We start from the raw sequence: 15,243 nt of genomic DNA, 5'->3' as shown, positions 1-15,243 counted from the left end.
CTCTGCCGCCCAGGCTGGAGTGCAGTGGTGTGATCGCAGCTCACTGCACCTCGACCTCCTGGACTCAGGTGATCCTCCCACCTCAGCCTCCCAGGTATCCGGAACCACAGGTATGCACCACCACTTGCACAGCTAATTTTTAAATTCAGTGGGATCTCCCTACATTGCCCAAGCTGGTCTCAAACTCCTGGCCTCAAGCAATCCTCCTGCCTGGCTCAGCCTCCCAAAGTGCTGGGATTACAGAAGTGAGCCACCTTGCCCAGCTGGATTTTTAAAGGAAAAGAAGAGGTAGTTCCTAAGTTATTTACCAATAATTCACGTCAAAATAACATATTGATTGGCTATACATAATTTTTTGTATCACAAATTTCAGGAGCGTGAAAATAACGGGTGAGACAGCTAGTCAGGCTTTAAACAATTGCCACCGGGTATGGGTGTGGGGGCTGACTCATGTTTCTCTTGCAAACCTCACAGTGCTCAGACTGCCGTGAGCCGTATTTCTTTTCTCATATTGATAGTATTGTTTGCCTGCAGATCTTCCTTACCTTGTAGATACTGGCCCAGTCCAATTACAAAGCTAATCTAGGCAGAGGCACAGTGGATGGCTATGGGTGGGCCTTGGAATTCTTTGAGGCCCCTTCCACCCCATGAAACACACTGGGCACTTATGTTGCTCTCACTTTCTCTGTCTCCTTTGAGGCCACATGACCTGGGAGTCATTTTCCATGCTCAACATTGGATGCCAGCCCTCCCCAAAAGTCCTCATTGGTTGGGCCCTGATCTGCCTGGGGACAAGAGACAAGGGCAGGCTGCAATTTAGCCAAATGATTTTCTAAGTGTGTCAACCTTACCAAGTCACAGTTGATGTCCTTGCTGGCTTAGAAATGTTCCCCTTGCTTTGGTCCTAGTTGAGCATGTTCCGATTTGCTTTACAACTTGGCTTTTGTCTTTATGAGTAATCTTTTTTCTTCGGTATCACTCCTCTTATTATAAGATACATCCACTAGTTTTTGAAAATAAGTGGCTGGGAGAGGGGAGATGATAAATAATTAATGTTTGTTTAGATAGCCCAACATTGCCAAAACCCATCTTAGCCTTTCCCTAGTTTCCTCTCCCATGGTTAGTGGCATTATCTACTCCGTTCTCTAAACTGGAAACCTTGGTCATGATTTCCCTGCTTCTGAATTCCTACATTTATCTGTCTTTGAATTGTTTTTTGAGGCCAAGTGCGGTGGCTCATGCCTGTAATCCTAGGACTCTGGGAGGCTGAGGCAGGTGAATTGCCTGAGCTCAGGAGTTTGAGACCAGCTTGGCCAACAAGGTGAAACTCGGTCTCTACTAAAAATACAAAAAATTAGCTGGGTGTGGTGGCAGGCATCTGTAATCCCAGCTACTCTGGAGGCTGAGGCACAAGAATCACTTGAACCCGGGAGGGAGACGTTGCAGGCTGCACTCCAGCCTCGGCGACTGAGCAAGTTTCTGTCTCAAAAAAAAAAAAAAAAAAAAAAAAGGAAATGAATTGTCTCTTGAATTTGAAATCCAATTCTCTGTCTCTGTTACTTTCATGTGGAATATTGCATAGCTGTTTTCCCATTGTCCTTTCCTCCATTCACATTTATTTGAGTATACAGATTAATTAAATATGGTATGACAGTTTAATGCAATTGGACACTAACAGTTAAGATAAAGAACAAATCACAGTGGATTACATAATTCTTATTGTCTCATAAAAAGAATTATTGAAGTTTTCCTGATATTCACACTTTTTCCTGGCACTAGATTCTAGAAAAAGCTATTCCTTAGTTAAATTGACCTGTAGAAAACATACTGGCCATTTTTTTCAAGGAATTTTCCTTCTTTTTTCTTTTTTGAGATAGGATATTGCTCTGTCGCCCAGGCTGGAGTCCAGTGGCGCAATCTGGGCTCGCTGCAACCTCTGCCTCCCCGGTTCAAGCGATTCTCCTGCCTCAGCTGCCCGAGTCACTGGGATTACAGGTGTGCATCACCATGCCCAGCTAATTTTTGTGTTTTTGGTAAAGATGGGGTTTTGCCATGTTGCTTAGGCTGGTGTCAAACTCCTGGACTCAAGTGATCCGCCCGCCTTGGCCTCCTAAAGCTGGGATTGCAGGCATGAGCAAACGCGCCCGGCCAGGAATTTCCTTTTTTTAGAAATTTTAAAACATTTCTAGCTGTGATGGCTCATCACAGCTCATTGCTTGAGGACAGGAGTTCAAGACCAGCCTGGGCAACATCTTGAGACCCATCTTTAAATAGAAAGAAGCTAGGTGAGGTGGCTCACAGTTGTAATCCTAGCACTTTGAGAGGCCAAAGTGGGAGGATCATTTGAGCCCAGGAGTTGGAGACCAGCCTGTGAAACAGAGAGAGACACGTCTCTATGAAAAAAAGAAAAAGAAAATAACCAGGTGTGTTAGCATGCACCTCTAGTCTCAGCTACTCAGGAAGCTGAGTTGGGAGGATTGCTTGAGCCCAGTAGTATGATTGAGGCTGCAGTGAGCCATGATCATGCCATTGCTCTCTGGCATGGGCAACAGAGGAAGACCCTGTCTCTTGAAAAAGAAAAGAAAAACAGTACTGAAGCAAAACAGCTCTGCGAGCCTAAGTAAAACCTGAGGCAAAGCCCTACCTTTGAGAGCTAGTGGAGCTAGCTGAAGGAAAGAGGCATTGAAATCTAGTCTGTGACAAGTTAAATTTCCCAAAAATGATATACCCAGAGCTGAATTTAATGGAACTTAGTGAACAATTAGCCCATGTATTCCATTCTGTGTATTTTACTAGAAGGTGTTTCAAATATGCATTTGATGTGTGTAATCTGTTCAAGACTGAGTTCTTAGACAAATGCCTCAAGGGAGGATCTTATGTGCTTTTGATTGAAGAAATCCATAGTGTACCAAATGATTAGGTGGTAATGTCCACTCTGTTATGAGTATTGTGAATAGAACTGCCTATACCCAGAGATAGGACATGGATCCTCACTCTCATGCAAGTCTTTTTTTTTTTTTGAGACAGAGTCTTGCTCTGTTTCCCAGGCTGGAGTGCAGTGGCATGATTTTGGCTCACTGCAACCTCTGCCTCCTAGGTTCAAGTGATTCCCCTGCCTCAGCCTCCAAGTAGCTGGGATTACAGGCTCACGCCACCACACCCGGCTAATATTTGTATTTGTATATTTTTATTTTATTTTTTTGGAGACTGAGTCTCACTCTATTACCCAGGCTGGAGTGCAGTGGTGCAATCTTGTCTCCCTGCAACCTCCACCTCCTAGGTTTGAGCGATTCTCTCTGATTCAGCCTCCCATGTAGCTGGGATTACAGGTGCCTGCCACCATGCCCAGCTAATTTTTTCTTTTTGTATTTTTAGTAGAGACTGGGTTTCACCACGTTGGCCAGGCTGGTCTCAAACTCCTGACCTCAGGTGATCCACCCGCCTTGGCCTCCCAAAGTGCTGGTATCGGGGGAACCAGCCCCCAATATTTCAACGTAGGTTCTTTCTATTTTCCCTAAGTGTTGGCCAGTCTGAGAAATAAAGAGAAAGAGTACAAAGAGAGAAATTTTACAGCTGGGCCTCCGGAGGTGTCATCACATATTGGTAGGACCATGATGGAGACCCCGAGCTGCAAAACCAGCAAGTTTTTATTAGAGATTTTAAAAGGAGAGGCGGCGTACGCACAGGGAGTAAGTCACAAAGACCACATGCTTCAAAGGGCAATAAAGATCACAAGGCAAGGCAAAATTAGAATTACTGATAAGGGCCTATGTCCCACTGTGCACGCATTGTCTTGATAAACATCTTAACAGGAAACGGGGTTCGAGAGCAGACAACCGATCTGACTAGAATTTACCAGGTGGGAATTTCCCAATCCTAGTAAGCCTGAGGATACTGCAGGAGACCAGGGGTATTTCAGTCCTTATCTCAACTGCATAAGACAGACACTCCCAAAGTGGCCGTCTATAGACCTACCCCCTGGAATGCATTCCTTCCCCAGGGTCTCAATTATTAATATTCCTTGCTGGGAAAAGAATTCAGCAATATTTCTCCTACTCACACGTCTGTCTACAGGCTTTCTGCAAGAAGAAAAATATGGCTCTATTCTGCCCAACCCCACAGGCACTCAGACCTTATGGTTATCTTCCCTCATTCCCTGAAAATCGCTGTTATTCTGTTCTTTTTCAGGGTGCACTGATTTCATATTGTTCAAACACACATATTTTACAATCAATTTGTACAATAGTGGTCCTGAGGTGATGTACATTCTCAGTTTATGAAGATAACAGGATTAAGAGATTAAAGTAAAGACAGGCATAAGAAATTCTAAGAGTATTGATTGGGGAAGTGATAAATGTCCATGAAATATTCACAATTTGTGTTCAGAGATTACAGTAAAGACAGGCATAAGAAATTATAAAAGTATTAATTTTGGGAACTGATAAATGTCCATGAAATCTTCACAATGTATGTTTTTCTGCCTCGGCTCTAGCCGATCCCTCCGTTTGGGGTCCCTGACTTCCTGAAACATTCTGGGATTACAGGCATGAGACACCGCGCCCAGCCTCATACAAGACTTTTAATGCCCCAAGTTTCTTTAATCCTTTCTTAACCGCCAAATGACGTATTCTTTTCCTTCCCCCATGTTTCTCTCATTCAGAAATGCCACTTACTCATATATAACACCTTACTTATGCCAGCAAGATGTGCAGATAATATTATCAGAAAAAAAAGTCAAAAAACATATATGGAGTCTATAGGACAGATAGCTGAGTATAGTGTTTACTGCATATCTTACAGTGTTTCTGGTAACAGTTCAGCTAGTAAGCATTGGACAACTAGTAAAGAGACAGAGCTGGGATTCCAAACCAGCAGCACAGCTCCTGAACCTGTGTTCCACTATATACCACATAGTTGTCTGATGGTTTGGGGGTTTTTTTGTTTGTTTTGTTTTGTTTTGTTTTGTTTTTTTGAGACAGGGTCTCGCTTGGTTGCCCAGGCTGGAGTGCAATGGCATGATCATGGCTCACTGCAGCCTCCACCTCCCACCTCAGCCTCCCAAGTAGCTGGGATTACAGGCATGCACCACCACACCTGGCTAATTTTTGTATTTTCATAGAGATGGGGTTTTGCCATGTTGGTCAGGCTGCTCTCAAATTCCTGAGATGAAGCATTCTGCCCACCCCAGCCTCCCAAAGTGCTGGGATTACAGATGTGAGCCACCACACCTGACCTGTTTTTCTTTTTCTTTTTTAAGTTTTCTCTTCACTGAACATTCAGTTAACCCTATAGGGAACCCTATTTCTCTCTAGTCTATGCTCTTTCTCTATTTCTTAATACCGTAGTCTCCTCCGGGATTTTTATCCGTAGGCCTCTCCGCAGGGTAGCCACAAGGTTCATGAGATCAAGATGACCTTTCTTCCTGGAAGGGCAAACTAAGATGTTTCCTGTCCTCAGACGGAAGGCTTAAGTCTTTCACAATGAGACAAACTCACTTTTGTCTTGCAGATAGCAAGGTTTGTCCATTATAATTTATGCATTTGTTTTATTATTTTTTTGAGACAAGGTCTCACTCTGTTACCCGGGCTGGAGTGCAGTGGCACAATCACAGCTGACTGCAACCTCCACCTCCCATGCTCACGTGATCCTCCAGCCTGAGCCTCCCAAGTATCTGGGACCACAGGCGCGCATGACCACGCCTGGCTAATTTTCATATTTTTTGTAGAGATGGGGTTTGCCATGTGGCCAGGCTGGTCTTGAACTCCTGAGCTCAAACAATCCACCTGCCTCAGCCTCCCAAAGTGTTGAGATTACAGGTGTGAGCCACCATGCCTGGCTACTTTTTTTTTTTTTTTTTTGAGACAGAGTCTTACTCTGTCGCCCAGGCTGGAGTGCAGTGGCACTATCTTGGCTCACTGCAAGCTCCGCCTCCCAGGTTCACGCCATTCTCCTGCCTCAGCCTCCCGAGTAGCTGGGACTACAGACACCTGCCACCATGGCCGGGTAATTTTTTTGTATTTTTTTGGTAGAGACGGGGTTTCACCGTGTTAGCCAGGATGGTCTGGATCTCCTGACCTCGTGATCTGCCCACCTCGGCCTCCCAAAGTGCTGGGATTACAGGTGTGAGCCACCTTGCCCGGCCACGCCTGGCTACTTGATGCGTTATGTTGCTAATAAATGATCTCTTGAGGAGGAGAGGAAGTACAGAACTGGGTAAAAGGGAATGGAAATTCCCAGAGGGCACAGTTTCCACTGTACAGGTATGCCACAAAGTTTCTGTAGGTCAGGCTGAACTTTGTTTCTGGTTCTTACCTGGAAAGATAGCCTAGATTCTTTTTTTTTTAGACAGAGTCTCGCTCTGTTGCCCAGGCTGAAGTGCAGTGGTGCCATCTGGGCTCACTGCAATCTCTACCTCCCGGGTTCAAGTGATTCTCCTGTCTCAGCCTCCAGAGTAGCTGGGACTACAGGTGCATGCCACCACACCTGGCTAATTTTTGTATTTTAGTAGAGACGGGGTTTCACCTTGTTGGTCAGGCTGGTCTTGAACTCCTGACCTCAGGTGATCCATCTGCCTCGGCCTCCCAAAGTGCTGGGATTACAGGGGTGCACCACCGTGCCCGGCCGATAGCCTAGATTCTTCTTTCCATAGCAGAAGGCTTAGATTTTTCAGATTCCTCAGAGAAGAACATCTATAAAACAGACTTTTGTCTTACTAACGTTGATGCATTGTTACGCTACTGAAATCTACTTATCTATTACTTTGTTTTGCCAATAACTTCTACCTTCAGGAAGGAAAGGAGGGGGTGATAGAGGAAACCAATGCCATATATACTTCCATATTGGCTTGCCTTATTATGACTTAATTATATCCAGGACTCTGCCTCATGGCATATTTTCAACTGTGACCTATCAATTTACAGTGGTCACTTGATCAAATCAACAGATAAGAAGGGAAATATAGCCTATTAATGCAATTGTTTTGTGATAATTCTTTGGGAGTGTAATCTCATAATTGCAAGCATTGGATATGATTGTAAATAAGCCTTTCATTTTGTTTTTGTAGTAAAATATTCATTATTTTGAAAATTCCAATCCTGCAGCAAAGTAGGAAGAATAGCACAAAATAATACTCTAATACCCTTCATCTGGTTTTGCCAGATGATGACATTTTGTGACATTTGTTCTCTCTGTCTCTCTCACACACACACAGCCACACACACACACACACACACGCGCGCACACACACACACAGACACGCACACACACATCCACACATACACATTTTGGTTTTTCACACATCCACATTTGTTTCTGCATAGAAACTATTTTTGGTTTTGCACACATTTTTTGCACATATTTTGCATTTTTTTGGTTTTTGCACACATACACGTTTTAAATTAAGTTGTGGACATTATTACATTTACTCCCTAAACATTTGTTTCTATTATCTAAGAGCAAGCACATTCTCTGACATAACCAAAGTATCACTATCACATATAAGGCATTTAGAATGAATACAATATTATTACCTAATACATAGTCTCATTCAAATTTCTTCAGTTTCCACAGAAAGGTCTTGAGAGATGCTTTCTAATGTCCAGTCCAGGATTTGGTTGCCTCTTTAGTCAACTTAACACAGACCCCCTCCAAAACACACATTTTATTTTATTTATTTATATGCATTTTTAATAGAGATGGGGTCTTGCCATGTTGCCCAGGCTGGTCTTGAGTTCCTGTGCTCAAGTGATCCTCCCACCTTGGCCTCCCAAAGTGCTGGAATTACAGGTGTGAGCCACCACTGCTGGCTTACTTTGTTTTTTAAAATCTTTCATGACACTGACTTTTTTAATTTTTATTTTTTGAGATGGAGTCTTGCTCTGTTGCCCAGGCTGGAGTGCAGTGGTGCGATCTCAGCTCACTGCAACCTCTGCCTCCCGGGGTCAAGCAATTCTCCTGTCTCAGCCTCCCAAGTAGCTGGGACTATAGGCCCATGCCACCATGCCCAGCTAATTTTTGTTTGCTTGTTTGTTTTTGAGATGGAATCTTGCTGTTGTCGGCCTGGGTTGGAGTGCAATGGCGTGATCTCGGCTCACTGCAACCTCTGCCTCCTAGGTTCTAGCAATTCTCCTGCCTCAGCCTCCCGAGTAGCTGAGATTACAGGTGCCCGCCACCAAGCCTGGCTAATTTTTGTATTTTTAGTAGGGATGGGGTTTCACCATGTTGGCCAGGCTGGTCTCCGACTCCTGACCTCAGGTGATCCCCCTGTCTCGGCCTCCCAAAGTGCTGGGATTACAGGCGTGAGCCATCGCGTCTAGCCGACACTGACATTTTAAACAATCAGTCTAATTGTTTTGTGGAATGTCCCATAAACTGATTGGTCTGATTGTTTTCTTGTGTTTCGATTCAGGTTAAATATTTTGGCAAGAATACTACCGAGGTGATGTTTTGTACTCCCCCTTGCGTTGCATCAGGAGGGATATATCAGTTTATCTCATTATGGGAAATACTAGATTAGATCATTCAGTTAAGGTAATGTCTTTCCCCTTTGTACATAATAAATAATTTGGAGGTGGTATTTTGAGGCTCTTTGAATATCTTATTTCTCACTTACCTTTCACCAGATGGGGTTTGTAGCCATTGATATTCTTTGTTTAAATCAGTGACTACATTGGAGATTGCAAAATAATACTTTTTCTATTTCTATCATTTCTTCTGTATTTATTATCTGGCAGTCTTCTATAAAAAATCTTTTTCCAACTCTACTGCTTCCTTTCATTTTTCATATAATTATGGGCTCATGAGTTCTTTGAAAAAAATTCAATGTGCTATAAAACATTTGACATAATTTATCTCTGAGGGCAGGGACTAACACAAGATAATTAGAATTAGCCGCCAATTAGATTCCAAATCTTTTCCTTAAAGGGTACAAAGTCTCTGGTCACCATAGCATAACTGAAGGCAAGAATAAAGCAACTTGGGTTGGGCGCAGTGGCTCAAGCCTGTAATCCCAGCGCTTTGGGAGGCTGAGACACGCAGATCATAAGGTCAGGAATTTGAGACCAGCCTGGCCGGCATAGTGAAACCCCATCTCTACTAAAAATACGAAAAAATTAGCCAGGCATGGTGGTGGGCACCTGTAATCCCAGCTACTTGGGAGGCTGAGGCAAGAAGAACTGCTTGAATCTTGGAGGTGGAGGTTGCAGTGAGCCGAAATCGTGCCACTGCATTCCAGCCTGGGCGACAGTGCAAGTTTCCGTCTCAAAAAAAAAAAAAAAAAAAAAAAAAAGGAATAAAGCAACTTGTTGAAACCAGGTATTAATAATTAATGGTGAGACACCCAGTCCCCCTTTACTTCCACCTCTAGAATCCTGGTTAACATGTTTATAATAACTCCTAAGCAAAAGTTTGGGAGTTTTCTCTCTGGTAAAACCTACCGGTCCAAGAAAAATACCTAGATGTGCCAACATTGTAAATCTCCCAAAGACATAAATAGGAAAATCATGCATTCTAAGACTCATCAGTCAAAAAACCTCATCCTTATGTCTAAAGATTCCAATTAGCTTTATAACGCCTCAGTCTTTAATATGAATGGAGAGTTGAGGATCATCCAACATTTGAGGAAAACATCTAACATAAAAGAGACCTAAGCAAATAGAAAAAACAACAAATATACCTTTATATTTATAGAATAGAAGCTTCCTTCTTTTCTTTTTTTTTTTCGATTTTTTTGAGACGGAGTTTTGCTCTTGTTGCCCAGGCTGGAGTGCAATGGCGTGATCTTGGCTCACTGCAACCTCTGCCTCCCGGGTTCAAGCAATTCTCCTGCCTCAGCCTCCCGAGTAGCTGGGATTACAGGCATGTGCCACAATGCCTGGCTAATTTTGTATTTTAAGTAGAGATGGGGTTTCTCCATGTTGGTCAGGCTGGTCTCGAACTCTCGACCTCAGGTGATCCACCTGCCTCGGCCTCCCAAAGTGCTGGGATTGCAGGCATGAGCCACTGCGCCTGGCCTGAAGCTTCCCTCTTTTACAAGAGATATAACAGAAAAGATACTTTCTTTATCTGCACCATGTGGTGTAATGATATGGCCTGTAGAACTGCTATAGCCATTTTTGCCATTGCCAGGTGACAAATCCAACACACCAAGGAGGGTAAAGCTAAGAAAATCAGAGATTATGTGAGTCTCTGTATCACCTTTATCTTTGGACTATTGAGTTAGATGAGCCAGTAAATCCCATTTGTTGTTCAACTGTTTCTTTTTTTTTTTGAGACGGAGTTTAGCTTTGTCACCAGGCTGGAGTGCAGTTACACGATCTCAGCTCACTGCAACCTCTGCCTCCCAGGTTCAAGCGATTCTCCTGCCTCAGCCTCCCAAGTAGCTGGGATTACAGGCACGCACCACCACACCCAGCTAATTTTTGTTTTTTATTATTTTTTTTTAGTAGAGACGGGGTTTCACTGTGTTACCCAGGATAGTCTCGATCTCTTGACCTCGCGATCTACCCTCCTCGGCCTCCTAAAGTGCTGGGATTACAGGCGTGAGCCACCATGCCCAGCCAGCTGTTTCTATTTTTTACATTTTATTTTGTATTACTGTATAAGTGTTGTACATATTTTGGGATACATGTGATATTTTGATACCTGTATACAAGGTGTAATGATCAAATAAGGGTAATTGGGACACCCATCACCTCAAACATTTAACTTTTCTTCACTTTGGGCATGTTACAATTCTTCTCTTCTAGCTATTTTGAAATATACAATAAATAATTGTAATTATAATTTCCCTACTGTACTATCAAACACTAGAAGTTATTCCCTTTATCTAACTGCATTTTTGTAGCTATTACCCAACTTCTCTTCATGCACCTCTCTCCTCTTCCCTTCCTGGCCTCTTGTAATCACCATTCTACTCTCTACCGCCGTGACATCCACCTCTTAAGCTTCCACATACGAGTGATGACATGCAATTATTTGTCTCTCAGTGTCTGACTTATTTCACTTAACATGATGACCTCCAGTTCTATATATGTTGTTGCAAATGCCAGGATTTCATTCTTTTTTCTTTTCTTTCTTTCTTTTTTTTTTTTTGTTTGTTTTTGAGGCAGGGTCTCACTCTGTTGCCCAGGCTGGAGCGCAGTGGTGCAATCATGGCTCACTGCAGCCTCAACCTCCTGGGCTCAAGTGCCCAGCTAATTTTTGTATTTTTTGTAGAGACAAGGTTTTGCCATGTTGCCTGCACTGATCTCAAGCTCCGGAGCTCAAGCAATCTGCCCGTCTCAGCCTCCCAAAGTGCTGGGATTACACATGTGAGCCACTATAACTGGCCTCATTCTTTTTAAGGCTGAACAATATTGCATTTTGTATATATGCCACACTTTATATATTCATCTATTGATGGACATTTAGGTTGATTCCACATCTTGGTATTGTGAATAATGCTCCAATAAACATGAAAGTGCAGGTATCTGTTTGCTATACTGATTTCCTTTCTTTTGGATATATACCCAGCAGTGAGAGTGCTGAATCATACAAGTTCTATTTTTAGTTTTTTGAGTAACTTTTATACTGTTTTCCATGATGGCCGTACTAATTTACATTCCCACCTACAGTATAAGTACATTCCCCTTTCTTTGAATTCTTGCCAGCATCTCTTATTTTCTGTCTTTTTGTTAATAGCCATTTTAAATATCATGAATGATGTATCATTGTGGTTTTGATTTGCATTTCCCTGATGATGAGTGATGTTGAGCATTTTTCGTATATCTATTGGCCATTTGTGTGTCTCTTTTTGAGGTCTAAGCAGTTATGATTTGGGTTTCCTATTACTAGCATCCTAACTGATATAATAGTTCTCAACTTCCCAAAATATCAACTGTACTTCTTATCATGAGAAGAAGAGTATTGGGTGACTTAAAAAAAAAATGCTATGCCAGGCGTGGTGGCTCACACCTGTAATCCCAGCACTTTGTGAGGCTGAGGCGGGTGGATCACCTGAGGTCAGGAGTTTGAGACCAGCCTGGCCAGCATGGTGAAGCCCTGTCTCTACTAACAATACAAAAATTAGCCGGGTGTGGTGGCAGGCACCTGTAGTCCTAGCTACTCGGGAGGCTGAGACAGGTGAATCGCTTGAACCTGGGAGGCGGAGGTTGCAGTGAGCCATGACTACACCACTGCACTCCAGCCTGGGCGACAGAGTGAGACTCCATGTCAAAAAAAAAAAAAGCGATTTATTAGTCTGAAAGAAATACCTCTTGAACATACATCTCATGGATGATCTGAATGTTTGTGTTCTCTGAAAATTCTCATGTCAAAATCCTAACCTCCAGTGTGATGGTATTTGGAGGTAGGGCCTTGGTAGGTGATGAGGTCACAGGGCACTACCCTCATAAATCAGATTAGTGCCCTTATGTCACAGGATCCCTTGGGTGTCTCTTTTCATGCCAGAAAAGCCCTGTGGTGGGTGATGCCTTTGCCTGAGTTTTGCTCAGTCTTGTTGGGCTTGTTCCGCTGACATGGCCTGGCAGGCTGTGCTTGGCTCATGCTGCTGGCCCAGATCCCACACCTGCCAAGGGCAAGCCAGGCTTGGAGCGGCAAGGGGTGCATGAGTGAGCAAGCGCAGGGTCCTGCCACTGCACACAGCCAGGTATACTGGCTGCTGCAGCAGGGTGGCCAGCTCCAGGCGCCAGCTCTGTGCAAATCTGTGGCTGGATCTGATGCACCACAAACGGCTTCTGCTGTGGGCACCTGCATCCAGACAGGGGAACGTGGTGGTGCCCAGAATCTTGGAGTCACCAGAAACCACAGAGCCCCAGAGAGGGTGTCACAGCCCTGGCTCAGGGATCCCCTAGGTCTGGGCTCCCTGGAAGGCCACTGCTCTTCTTTCTTTCTTGTCGCCCGTAATGTGGCGAATCGGGGGTGGGTTAGGGGAGAGGGGAAAGTGCATTTCAGTCCTGTTTGTGTTACAGCTTTTTCAGTCCTGCTATTTGGTGGATCCTGAATTCTTATCTCATATGCAGGAATAATGAGGTACACAGACAACTGGAGGGTGAGCAAGGCAGAGAGGAGCTTTACTGAGCGACAGAACAGCTCTCAGGAGACCTGAAGTGGGTAGCTCCTTTCTACAGGCAGGTAGTCCTGCTGACAGCGGCCCTCAGCAGAGAGGAGACCGGAGTGGGTAGCTCCTATCCACAGGCTGGTCATCCCCAGGAGTTAAGGAGTTTAGTAGCTCCTTCCAACAGCTGGTAGTCTTTGTGACATCTGTGTGAGTCTGGACAGATTGGTGGGAGGTGGTTTATGGACTCAGAAGGGAGGAAGTGCATACTGATTGGTCCATGGGCAGCCATGGGTGGCCCGGAAAAAGCACTATAAGCTCTGACTCCAGGCACCCACACCACTGGGAACTGATAACCTGGCCCCCAGGCTTTAGGCCATCCCTGGCTTGAAGGCAGGGTTTCACTGGGGACCCACCCCTTTCCGCCCAGGAGCCTATCTGCTTCCTACTGCCATCAACTTGCCATCCACAGGCACCCACTGCGCCCAGGATGTTCATGTGGTGGGATGTCTGCAGGCCGATGCTGAGCTGCCCCAAGTTCCCCCTCAGCCTCCCTCCTGTGGGTGCTCCAAGTCTGGAGGGGGCTGAGGCTGCAGGAGGCTGGCATGTCAGCACTGCAAGTACATGCACATGTGGCCAGTTTGCGACAGTGCCTGGGCTTGGCCTCAACTTTGCTCCAAAATCGGAGCAGGTGCTGGGAGCAGGGAGAGGCCAGGAAGCGGAAGCAGGTACTTCTGAGCCTGTGGGGACAGGGGGCTTCTTGGACCCCCAGAGTGCAGGGATGCCCTGGTCCACAGTGGGGCTGGGTGGTGGCAGAGGCACCCGGGAAGGCGCCGCCAACTCAGAAGAGGGTGGGGCTCCCGCCTGTTCCCAGTACCTCTGCCTGCTCCCACCCAGCTCCACAGACGATGCAGCCCCCATCGCACCTCCCTCCACTGAAGCCGGGCGTCTTCACAGTGGCCGCTCTGGGTGGGCTGCCGCTGCCATCACTTATAAAAGAGCCTCTGAGGCCATGCACAGTGGCTCACATGTGTAATCCCTGTGTTTTTGGAGTATGAGGTGGAAGGATGACTTGAAGCTAAGAGTTTGAGACCAGCCTGGGCAACATAGCAAGATCCTTGTTTCTAAAAAAAAATTAGCTGGATGTGGTGGTGCACACCTGTAGTCCTAGCTACTTGGGAGGATTACTTGAGCCCAGTAGTTCCAGGCTGCAGTGAGCCATAATTGTGCCACTGCACTCCATCCTGGGTGACAGTAAGACACTGACTCAAAAACAAAAAACAAAAAACAAAAAAAAACCCACGAAAAACACAAGCCTGGGCAACATGGTGAGACCCCATCTCTACAAAAAATATTTTAACCAGGCCAGGCGTGGTGGCTCACGCCTGTAATCCCAGCACTTTGGGAGGCCGAGGCGGGCAGATCACAAGGTCAGGAGATCAAGACCATCCTGGCTAACATGGTGAAGCCCCGTCTCTACTAAAAATACAAAAAATTAGCCGGGTGTGGTGGCAGGCGCCTGTAGTCCCAGCTACTTGGGAGGCTGAGGCAGGAGAATGACGTGAACCCGGGAGGCGGAGCTTGCAGTGACCCAAGATGACGCCACTGCACTCCAGCCTGGGTGAGAGTGCCAGACTCCGTCTCAAAAAAAAAAAAAAAATTAGCTAGGCTTGGTAGTTCATATGTGTAGTTCCAGCTACTTGGGAGGCTGACGTGGGAGTGGGAGGATCACTTGTGCCCAGGAGGTCGAGGCTGCTGTGAGCCATGATCACACCACTGGATTCCAGCCTGAATGGAGTGAGTGAGCAATAGAGCGAGACCTGGTCAAAAGAAATAAAAGGACTCTGGAGGACTCCCTGAACCCTTCTGCCAGTGAAGACACAATGAAGTGGCTGTCTATGAACCAGGAAGTGGGCCCTCACTGGACACCAAGTTTGCTAGGCCTTGGCCTTGGACTTCCTAGCCTCCAGAACTGTGAGAAATAAATTTCTGTTGTTTATAAACCACCTAGTCTATGGTATTCTGTTACAGTTGCCAAAATGAGCTAAGACTATTGGCATCCCTGGAGAAATTGTATTATTCCAGGAGCCACCCTGAGACTGTTCCTCCACTAACCTCAGTTAGGGAGCTGAGGACTAGGGGAAAAGATAACCAAGTATTATTTAAATATCCCCTATCCCCCTCCCCCA

Source organism: Hylobates moloch, unplaced genomic scaffold (genome assembly GCF_009828535.3).
Source record: "Hylobates moloch isolate HMO894 unplaced genomic scaffold, HMol_V3 SCAFFOLD_10, whole genome shotgun sequence".
Taxonomy (NCBI): Eukaryota; Metazoa; Chordata; class Mammalia; order Primates; family Hylobatidae; genus Hylobates; species Hylobates moloch.
Note: the sequence above shows the minus strand (reverse complement) of the source record.